This window comes from Streptopelia decaocto (assembly GCF_964273445.1).
Source record: "Streptopelia decaocto genome assembly, chromosome: 9".
Classification (NCBI taxonomy): Eukaryota; Metazoa; Chordata; class Aves; order Columbiformes; family Columbidae; genus Streptopelia; species Streptopelia decaocto.
In genome coordinates, this window is record NC_138664.1 from 2,244,200 (window position 1) to 2,256,385 (window position 12,186).

Sequence of the window (12,186 nt, forward strand, 5' to 3'; positions counted from 1 at the left end):
CCACACCAGCAGGCAACAAGAGTGACAGACCTACGTACTGAAAGCTCTGAGGCTGATACTCGCTACTGCAGACCAGGGCCCTTACTGAAACCTGGAGGAACTTTTTGTATTGGTAGTGAGCAGGGAATTCTAATAACAGAATTTACTACTTGCAGCTTCAAACTACGCTGCCTACATCGCTCCCCTTAAAAAAAAAAGTTCCACAAGGTCATTAATATGCAAAGTAATATCCTCGAAATTATTTTAATATTCCCTTTTTCCATTGTTACCACCTGTGCTACAAAAGTATTTTATCTTGGTATCTGGCAAACATACACAGGAGGGACAGAGCAGCATCTGTTTTCTTTCCCTATAAGCCAGGCAAAGAAGGTAGACTGGCACTTCTTCAGCAAGGTTTAAATTTGCCTCTTTATAATGGTATATTTTTGGCTATAATTAGCACATTTGAGCCTGTCTTAAGCAAAAATCATCATGTTTAAAAATGTTTATATTAGCAAAATGATGAGAGGACTCAGAAACACACTGATCATGTTCATTACTTTATCTGAGATCTATCCTTCTGCCTAAATTAACTAGTTGCACAGTATTTTTGTAATTCAGTGACAAACTAGCTAAATGTGCCATTGACTGAACAACATGCTTGACCAAGGAACCTCATGGGAATTTAGACACTAACAGGCATAGGTCTATCTAGACAAATTCATGTCTCTAGAACCTGTCGCTGAGGTGTGATCCCCAGGGCTCGCTATAGCTATGAAACTGAAGAGATGTAAATCTCCAAAGCAAGCCCAAAGTATAATGCTATTTGCAGAAGAATGAAAATTACATTAAATAAAAATTATGTTGGGCTGCTCTCAGGTGTCACTGAACAGGTTCAGACAGAGCTATTTAAGTTTAGCCTGTCAGCTGCTGTTGTAGAAGGGGCACATCTCCACCAGGAGCTACCTACATCTTCAGGAATGATCCTGTGGAATGGCCTCTGTGTAAACAGAACGTGGAGCTCTTATAATGGAAAGTAATTTGTTGTTATAGATGACAGTCTAGAGCAGAAAATGGCTTTTTGCCTGCAGGGAAAGGAAAAGGACATGACTAACTAACAAATTGCCTCCTTTTAGAAATTGATTCAACTTTTTACAAGCAGAGATAGATACAATCTGGCCTTCAACCCCAGCTGAATTTGGAGGAGAACACTACCTTTTGAATTCTAATGCTTGGCTCCAGTTTCAACCCCGTGGTTTGGGTTCTATTTTGAAATCTGAAAGGGTTCTATTTTCTAATTTGGACTGAAATACACACAACAACTTGGATTTCCTTACCAAGGCAGAAACTGCTAAACTGACGAGGGTCTTGAAGGAGCAGGTGATGACCAGACAACTCCTGTCCTTTGAACTCTCCACGTACAGACAAAAATCTTAAATTATGGTAATGATACCATTGATCTTTAGTCCTTTTCTTGGTTCCCCAAAGTATTAACCTGGTCTTTAGTGGCTGTGAATTTAAGTGCTGCTTCTTCAGTTCAGCTCCAGTGACATTACTCTGTGGCACGTTAAGAATTTTTTTGATCTTTTTAACGCTTTTTAGTTGATCGGCCACTAGATGGCACTTAAAGTTTGCTTTCTTTTCCACTTTTTTCCAGAGGTATTTTTCAAAGGTCTGTTCATCTATAATTAAGAGTTGATGACTCCCATTGGGACTGTGTTGGCGGAAAGCAAGATGCAGCAATATTTGAGTGAAAGCGGGCAAAAGTATAACCATTAAAGGGGGAACAATGACTGTAATTTAAATAAGATTTGGGTGGTTGCAGTGTTTGCATAATCCCTCCTGGCATGCAAGAGCATTAGAGAAGCCTGTGGCTTTGCTCTCCTGCTGCGTTTCAACAAAAAATGGAAAATTGTAATGAACAGCAACATTTTTCCTATCTTTCATATTCACTCTCTTCTTACTCCCCCTTCCTCCAACTCCTTGAAGTGGAATGCAGTCTACTTAAGGATTGCGTTCTAACCAAAGTAGTGTATAGTTCGGTAAACTTTACATTGGATTCTCCAAATCAGATGCCTCTGGCTGCAAGTTCAGGACATAAATTAAAACTTATTTAATACATGTTAACCCAGTAAAGGCAGGTGACATTTAGTAACCTGAATTATGTGAATTTCTATTAAGGCTCCCTAGTTTCTGTATTGGTTGCTACTCCTGTAATAGCACAGTCTAGTGTTCTTATATTTGTCTTCCCTCCCTGCCTGCTTCTAATTTTTTTTAAATACCTATCATTGTATTTTGGCTTAAAGATAGTTAACTAAGTTTCAGTATTAAGTAAACTTCTATGACCCTGCCTATTTCCTGTCCTGTCAAACCTTTCCTTGTAAGAATAACAGTGTCCTTTTATTTGGTGGAGTGTAGCATGATGTTTTTGGCAGGCCCAACATTTTTGACTTGCATAAATTTGTGACCTCAAGTGCAAGCAAAGTGAATGCTTGCTTCAGTGCCTCATGGGTTCTGCCTAAAAAGAAAAGAGTCCGCATCGCTAACCATTACCATTTCTGAAGGAAAATCATCAGCACGCTTATTCCACCTGATTGCACATGACTGCACTTGCAAAGAAAAGAACCAGAAAAAAAGAATAGGGAAAAAGAAGTATTTTTGCACCTACTTATGTAAGGTACCAAAAGTCTGAAAATATAGGGCAGCCTGCCCTGCCTTACTGGTTTCTGGCCCTGGCACACATGGCACTTCCCACTCTCACAGCTCTTTGGCAATCTCCACCTCAGTAAGGATGTGATGCTGCAAAGTGTAAATTTGGGTCTGGTGCTGGGCAAAGAACGTCACTGCATGGTTAAAGGGTGCAGGATCAGGTCTGAAGTGAATGAACGGAATTCCTTTCCTAAACCTTTCCTCCGTTAACTGTGTGGTTATTTAGCTCTTTACCACTGAAGTGATGCTTTTCCCCTACTCTGTTAGAACACAGCAAGAAAGCCTTTTACCCTGCCAAGCCTGAAAACCTGACAGGTTCATTTTATAATTGGAGAGCCCTCATCCAGAAAGTAACTACCGTATCTTAATATGTAAAATATGCTTAAATAAACATATGTGAGCTGTATATGCACACTTTTTTCCCCTTAGACTTTGATGTTTTTTTCATTATGTCACAAAAAATGTAATATTAATCATTGGGTTTTTAGGAAACATTTGTGTAACAGAAATAAGTTTTGTATCAATTAATATTGCTTGTAGCCTTAATATTTAAAGCTGATATCCTTGAACTGAAGAAAGTTATCATTTTGCTACTATTGATTACAGCAAAGGAATTTGTTTGTTTCAGTTTTGTAAAAGGAAAAAGAAAAAAAAAAACACACAAACAGTCATGAGTGTAGTATCTTTGGCCAGATTCTTTTAACATGAGTATTTTGTGGTTTATGGATTCCTAGTCTGAAAGGTTGTCTCCGAGTGTCCAAGACAAAATAACTATGTGTCCTAGTTGGAAGAAAACCTCCCCTTTCCTTTGCAGCTAATTGTGCCATGTCTAGCAAGCACATCAGCGTGTAGGATCCGGCTCTGCCTTGCTCACACACCTCAGTCCCGACCACAACCTTCCTGCTTGCACTCTGGTCACTGCCAAATTACCGGCACCTTCCTCAGGGTGCAGGACAGCAGCACGGAACCCCACTTGTCAGGCTTTTGCAGCAGCAAACGCGAATCACCGGTCTCGCTTTTGTGCACTTCCATGTAAAAATTACTGCTGGCAGTGAGTCAAACTGTCAGCTTTATGGGTGATACAAGCCATTTAAATTCTGCAAGAGGTTTTGGGTTTTTTTTGTCTATCCTATCCTATGAAAGTGTAACGTACCAATACATAGACTGGCAGCAAAGAAAACGAGGAGGTCTTCAATCCTGTTCTCACCTTTCTTCTCAACTTTCTTTAGGCATTAGCAATGTGAGAAAACTGGAAAAGGAGTTGTGACAATGGCAGGAAATCATGGATGCAGCAACAGAGAACTCGCTGACTACTCTGGATGTGAAGAAAAGAGACAGCTGAGTCAGAACGGACTGAGAGCTCCCACTTCATCATCTTGGTGAGTTTTTTTGCTTTTAGGGTGGAGTTTTTTGTTCGGTTGGTTTTGTTTATTTTAATATTAATCATATTTAAACTAATAAAAGTTCTCAAGGCAAAACTGTACCAGCCTTACTGCTTAGAAGACTGCTACCAAATGAGAAGCCAAACTGCTGCTCCAGGGAGGCAGCAAGGTGTGGGTATTTCTTGTCAGAACATCCTCCCTCACCCAAGTGCAGCCCTGTACATCTTGTTAGCATCAGTTTCTAGCTTCATGAGTAGCTTTAAAGAGGTTTTCACATTTCTGGAAGCATGACATATGTTGTGTCCCACCCTGGGTCACCTGCACAGAGCCTCCAGACTGCTGTTCATAACTTTCCCAAATGTCAGCCGAGTAAGACTTACAGTCAAAACAGCAACCTTTCACTATTGTATCTTGAGCAGGTGTGGGAGAAGTAGCCTCTGCTGGCATTTACTTTTTATTTGGATGACCTTCAAGATCTTTAGCAATTAGGGGACAGCCTGGACTGAGCAGAAAAACACAGCTCAGGCCTTTTTGAGGAGTTTGGTTCCTACAACAGGATTCTGGATTTTCCAGTCCTGTCTGCTCCTGGGCACCTTCTTGCCAACAGGACCTACCTTATTATTTTTACATCATTATTTTCTGTTAATAAAGTTGATTTTAAAACTATGAGAACTTACATTAATAACAACAATAACAAATTGGACTCCACCTCTGTCACCTGCTCCTGAAGTTTGCTATTCAATTGTTCAGAGCATGTGTTGAAGGCACGGCTATGTATATATTAAAGCCTGCAAGTGATCACTGATGCCAGAACTTCCTACAAGCTAAATGAAAAAATTATTGCTCATTTGCAATCGTTCAAATAAATGTTGAGTAGCTGCCAAAACAATAGAACAGTTGGATGAGGAGAGGAACAGGCTGGCACTTGGGCAAAGCCACAGCTGTAATTGTTTGAAAGAGTCAACTTGATCCCGGCATTGGGCTGGTGCACGGCATGCACTGATAGAGCCCAGCACTGGGGTTACTCCTCCAGCTTCCATTATATTTGAACTGTTGGAGGACACACAGTGCCTCTAGAGCCACAAATCAGCAGAAATAAAGCAACATTGAAACCAGAGCTGTCTGGCTGTGGTAAGATTTTTAAACCTTACACTATGTCGTTGGTACTAACCCAGGTTAGGAATGAAACAGGTTTATTACAAATACTGTGACTGTGCAAATAGAGTAGATGTGGAGAAAACTAAGGCTTAACTCATGATCCCTTAGGGTCTCCCTGGATAGCATCTTTTCCTCTCATGCCTTTGCTCATTGATCTCTACCTTCTGCTTTGACAAACTTTCATTTTCCCAGTGTGCTAGCAGGCAATGGTAGGAATGGTTAAATAGCTGAACGAGTCGTGTGAAACTTGCTCACTTCTCATAACAGTAGAGAAATAATTTAAGCTCTGTTTAACTGATGTAAAGGAAAAGTGCTTACAAATTAGGCATTAGAACCAAAATCAGACCTAAGAGCAAAACTCCTGGTTTAGTGCTTCAAAGCACATGCCAATAGCCCAGGGAAAACCCTTTCGTTACAACTTCATCGTAAGTCTATTAAGTTGCCTCTTCTGCTGCTCCCTAAAGATAAAGTACACTACATGGTCTCACTGGCCTGTGCACGTTCCTCGGGTCTGGTGCTGGAGCTGGCAAAGCTGTATTATATTCCTGCATTACACAGAGCACTGCGCAAATGCTAAACAAAAGAAAATGACATCCAACTGCTAACAAAGACATGTTGGGTATTCAGATTCCCCCCCTTCCTCACAGCCAAAGTGGCAGTCAGACAAAGGCTTCTTCTGAATCCTTGCTCATTGTGCGAAACACGACTCAGTCACAAAACGGTACTAATCACGGCCTTCCATAGCTATACAGTGAAGATTTTTAAAGTCATCCTGCATGCTAAATACAATTTTCAGTGGCTAAGAACTGTGAAACCAATACAGCCCAAGGGCAAACAGGGCATTCATATATTGGGCCAGAAGCATTTCCTTGGAAGAGATCAAGATGTCAGAAAGTTATGATTGACCAACAGTGGATGCCTGAGGGATTAGAATGAAAACATTTGGCAGCCTTAAATCAATCGCTGTCAAGAGTCCTCTATCTATAAATGCAGTTGTTTTTAGTAAACATCTGTTGAGTGTTTTCAGTTCACCTAAAGAAAACATGTTGCAATTAATTTTTATGGGTTTCTGGGACATCAGATCACTAATTGCCAAAGAACTTCAACACAATTAAAAGGAGCGAGAGTCAGCAGAACACTTCAAACACTAGTAAGGGCAAATTTGGAATGTTTGCCAAATGAAACAGAATTGTTCAGCGTTTGTGTGCTACTTACTACTGAAAAATGATAAAATCTGTGTAAGGAATAATTACTGAAAGAGACAGCTGTGGGGTGGGACACACTGTTAGCCTCATATGATCTGTATAGAAGAAGTGATTAATATAGAATTACATCTGAGATACAGTATAGCCTCAGGGTCCTTCTCTCAGAGTTCCTTTTCTCCATCAAAATGAAATGTAGAATTCTTCTGTTATTTCACAGACTCAAAGTTATTCCTAAGGGCAAGAACTAGTCAGCTATGTCGTAGTCTCCCCAGGGAAGCTGTGGAAACCCCTTTGGCTCGATGCAGACAAAGAAGGGAAAAAGCACACCACAGAGAACAATCCTGCATTGGCTGATGGCTTGAGTAGATGACCTAACGGGTCTTTTCCATCTATAATTTTATTCTGCGGCTTTGATGCTGAAGGCCCTGTTGACATCCACATTGCTGTTGCTTTCCTGGAAGCTTTAATAAAGATCTGGTTTGGGACTCAGAATAACTAACACCACTGAGCAAATAACTCTACTATGAGGTGACAGGCAACAAGAACGCCAATGGGAACATGCCCCATCATGCGAGTTGGGTTTATTCCGGCCCTTAACACCAGAATTCCCTGAAACACTTGCATCAATATATAGTAACTGCAATGGATGTCAGCATGCTGCTTGCTTCAAAGCAGAAGAAATACAGTGGATAACCACTTATTGTACTGTTTACCCAAGATATTGTTTGGATTTATAAATTTCTATGCCTGGCCCGGTCTGAAGACTTTAGTTCATTAGGAGATGCAGGAATTCATCTAGAAATGTTCAGACAGCAACACGTGTCAGTATTTCTTCTCTATTCCTCACCTGGTCTGTTACCATCAGAAGCCTGCTTCCTCTTCACTACAGCACATCCTTATGGTAAGATTGGTACAAGCTCACAAGAGCCACTGTCACATCTGTTCTTCAGTTGAAGCACCAGACTTTCTGCTTTACCCTGTTGCCACTGGAGTGACAAAGGCAAACACAACTACAGTTATTCCTCAAAGTACAACATGAAGATTTGCAATCTCTCTTGTTATCCAGCAGCTGGGCAAAGCGAGAAGGCTTGATTCTCCACATGAGTTTCACCACTAGCCCCTGGGACAGAACCGGTTTGTGAACAGTTTCTGTTGGTCCATAGAGCAGCGCTCCTCAGCGAGCAGCCAGGTTTCCAACAGGTTGCAAAGTCTAAAGATATTTTGCCAATACAGTAACTAAGTGAAACATGGTAGAATGTAGCCTGCAGCAACCCAGATCTGAATCTAGAATTGTAGCCTGCGGAGCCATGGTGGTACCAGAGGAGTGTTCTGACTCAGCTGGAACAGCTTCTCACATCTGGAAGAAACTTTGCCCAGTGGGATCTCACAGCAGGTCCCAGCTCTGTTTCTCATGAGGTTGGCTACATCTGTTCCCTTTTATGCAAGCGAAACACTTCATTAGGACCCTACGTAACCTTCTGTTGGGCAATCCTGGGCACTCCTGGTTTCATCAAATGATGAATCAGTGGGTCCCATTATTGCTTCATACCTCATACAGTAAAGTTTTGGGTGGGTTCTTGGACAAGACTCCTGGCTCTGAAAGACATGTTTGATAGGATAGCCTTGGATACAGCCATACAATAACTCAAACACTTATTACAAAATGCATGTGTTTACTTACACCAACAAGCATAAAATTAAAGCCATCTCTTTTGCTATTGTATTAAATAAAAAACCCAACGCCATTATATCTCTTGGAATTCGGGGGACCCCCACACACAAATGCACCCCACTGTGTGTTTTGGAAAAGTGTCTTAGACCCGCCCATCTGCTGCAGAATGGCTCTGTGGAGAAACCTTGCCTGGAGCTGAAGATTGGGCTAAGATTCAGGTAGTTACCCTTGATCCAGGAGTAGACTAAATCCAGCACAAGTGTGAGCAGACACCAGGACTAAGACTTGCTTCTGCCACAAATCAGGATTACTTTCTTTCACTCATTATCCCACAACAATGAAATAATCTTTCCCCGTGACCTGTACTGGGTCCTGTAAAACTTTCAAGCATGGAGTTGAAGGTACAGACAGAACATGTGGTCAGCACAAATCCACTCTCAGACTTAGTGTGTCTAAACCTAAAAGTCATTAGTATAACAGGTAATTGAACATGGCATCAACTGAAAGTCTGTTCAACCAATCATCTCTCACTACAGAGAAGATTTCTTGGTGGAGAAGTAGTTCTGTTTGTCCCCATTCTTACCTTAATGTAATACTGCTGCTATATTTTGTCCTCCAGAAAGCACTAGAGACTGTGTCACTGCAGCTTTTTCTTTCCACTAAGTGCCTCACACAGATGACACACCCCAGCGGCGCTGGGCCTGAGCTTGGGAACATCAGCCTGTTCCAAAAACCAGAGTTCCCACATAACCACATAACTCGCTGCTATCGAGTTACTGGGCTAGCCACAGATTGACTAATGGAATACTCACTGAGGATCAGGAGGCTGTAGCATGAGTATTTAATTTCCAGGACAGAGTGATTTGTCCTTTAATATCACAAACACTTTAATTATCAGCTCACAAACAAGTACTCAATCCCCATCTGGCAGCCTTGCACAGTACAAAACGAAAAGGGAACCTGCAGTCTTTAACTTGCAGTGATGTACCTGGACATCAGGGCCCTCTGCAATAAGTTCATACCACTGGTGCTTCCCCAGCGTGGGGAACAGGCCAAGGACAGGAGAGCAGCTGGGACCCAGCACTGCAGAGCATTGTTTGCCTCCGTGTGACTGAGGAATATAGTTCTCAGGTTGGATATTACTCCCTCTCATTTGGTGTTTACAGACCACAAACCAAGCAGCAGTGATCAAGAGCAATTCCTTTTCCCCCATGTGCCTCACTGATAAAATGAAGCTTTCCCTGAGAAATTATTTCAGTCTTAGAAAAGCAGATTTTTTTTCTCAGCTAGAAGGGTCTTTTGAATTGCTGCTTGAACTCAGGCTTCACATCACTCGTTGCTTATTTCTTTTAGCAACCAAACTGGTTCATAACCTGCAAAGAGAAACTTCCCCCCAGCTATAACAGCTTAGACTAGAAGAAAACAGGACCTACTTACATCATCCTCAGTAGCTCAAAATCCCCAGACACACTGATCATGTTTTCTTTACCAAACCAGCTCAACAATACTACAAATCCTCTAGAAAACAGGGGAATAAGAACAGACAGTAATTATTGGATGCAGATGTTTACACCAGCCAGTCTCCTGCTAACTACCTTTAATTGCCAGTGTTCTCTAGCACAGGAGAGCTACATAAACATTTGCAGCTGTTAACAGCTATTTCTTGCTTCTGCAATTTCCCTGTGTTATGTAAAGATTTTTTTTTGTATCAATCAGGAAAGATTTGCACTACAATATTTTTAAAAAATCCTTAGGTATCGTACTGAATATAACAGACAAATGACTGCAAAATCAAACATATTCATTAATCAGAAACTTGCAGGGAGAGTTCATTGAAAGTTTGCCCACCTTCTGCTGGGGTCGCTAATCCACCGTGTAACAATCTGCTTTCTGAAAGAGATTTCTAAATGTTAAACCATAAACTCTAAGCTAGGAAGTTGTTTTACAGTATCATCCTTCTCTAGATATTACAATACCAGCAATCTCTCTTAGTGTTTGATTTGCGTAGTAATCAGTGAAGAATTTAGTCCCCGCACTGTTCTATCTCTAGCTAGCTGTTGCCTTCCCTACGTTATTTTATCTTTATGGTTATAGTGCTTCAATCTAGAATGACTTTCTTCATTTTACAACTACAACTCGTCTTAGTGGCATCTATAAAACAATAATTCCTTTTGAAATCTGGCTTTATGCCTGCTGCTGCTTCTGACCGTAAGGGCCCAGGTGCTGTGAAGAAGGGCGAAGGAGTCCCGTGCCAGGCAGGCGGCATGCTTTTGGGCACCTTTTCATTTGGTAGAGCAACGATTCTGATGCCATGTGATGTCAGCAAGTAATCTGTGAAATGACTGTAAAAAGCAGAAGGAAACTCTGTGCATTCAAAGGAGAAATAAAAATAATAGATTAATTTTCAGAGTCCAACCTGATGCGCCTGTGGCTCTAAGTTAAAACCTCTGCGGTATCACAGCACAAGGTGATCGAAGGACTTTTTTTTTCCTTTTGAAGAGGCATTTACAGCACCTTAGGTTAAAGAATAAAAGAAAAACAAGAAACACTTTCCTAATTAGCTTCTATAATGAGAGGGAGGAGTGGAAAGGAAGCCCCATACAGCTTTGATTGAAATTGTGTCAAGTGCTGTCCAGCTGAACTTTTTCACGGTGACTATAAATCATGAGCTGCCTTTAATACTCACAGTTGCTTTGTCTGTATATGTACCTAAGTGACTTCTAGTGAAAGCGCAAAGCCAAGCGATAAGCATGTTACCAGCTGTTGAGCTCATATCTGCCGTTCGGGAAGACAGAGCCTGGATTAGCTGCCACCCAAATGAAAGGACACAGCATGAGCATCGCCTGTATTGGACTGCAGCAAATGGGAAGGAGCTGCGACCGATGCTCTGTCCATGCGGCAGCTGAACCTTGGCTCTTATTAGACATCCAAAAAATCCACATACAAGCCATGCCTTTAGGGTGCTAGGCTGCTCTTATTTCAGATTTGAACTCCATCACCAATATCAGGGTTGAAAGAGATCCGTATATCAGAAATCCCACAGCGTAGTTTATAGATGAGCTCACGTGTGATCGGTGGGAGGGAGACTCTAAAGTAGCTGTTAAAGAAAAGTGTTACTTGAATACAAAAATGGAGCGAACCTTTTGGCCAGCTTTGCAAACTGTAAGGTATGGGAGAACTGGCAAAACAAGAAGAAACCAGTGAAACAGCTGTTCAATAACAGCCATTAGCTTCCTTAGTTCTGTTTTCTAGAATAAGATGCTGATCTTACCTGTTCATTTACTCGGGTAGATGGGAAAACATTGTCACGAGGGGTCAGATGTAGCTGGGGTGATGGGTAAGCGTATGGGCAGGACGCAATTAAATGGCTGTAAGAGTTGGACAGAATATAACATAGCATGCCAGGTCCAGCTAATGAACCGGCCTGAATTTATAGGTGGATAGAACATGGTAAGACATGGGTCATTTGAGTTCTCGTGACAGGTCAGATCTGTGGAGTGGCAAGCGCAGCATCGTTATTGAAATAAGTGTTGGCAAGTATTAGGAGTCTGCCCTTGTTTAATAACATTTAATTTTATAAGCGGTTCTGGATGATATCAAGTAGCTGTTCAGTCAATTAAATGCACAGCAAGAAGTGATGATGGCGCTGGATTACTGCGCAGGGTCAAGGCGCTCCCGGGCGGGCGGGACATCTCTCCATCCACAGAAATTCTTGTTTGTTACTTATGCTCCGGCCCTCTGAGAGCTCAGGGCAAAACTCTGCGGGCCTATAAAGTTCTGTTTCTGTGCCAAAGTATCTCTGTCAGCCACTTCAGCTGCACGACACCTATCGTCTCACACCCCGGCCCGTCGGTATCGCCAAAGTGATAATCTCAGCACATCTGTCTGAGCAGGACCCGGCGCAGCTGGGGGAACACCAGGGCTTTGCTCTGCTCTGTTTTTCTCTCCCCCGCAGGAGCTGTGGATGGCTGTGCTGAGCACGGGTGAGATCCCAAGGGCACTCTGAGGATTTGGGGTAAAATCCTGTTCCAGAGAAATCAATGGGAGTTTTGCCATTGACTTTGGTGGGGCCGGGCTTCAT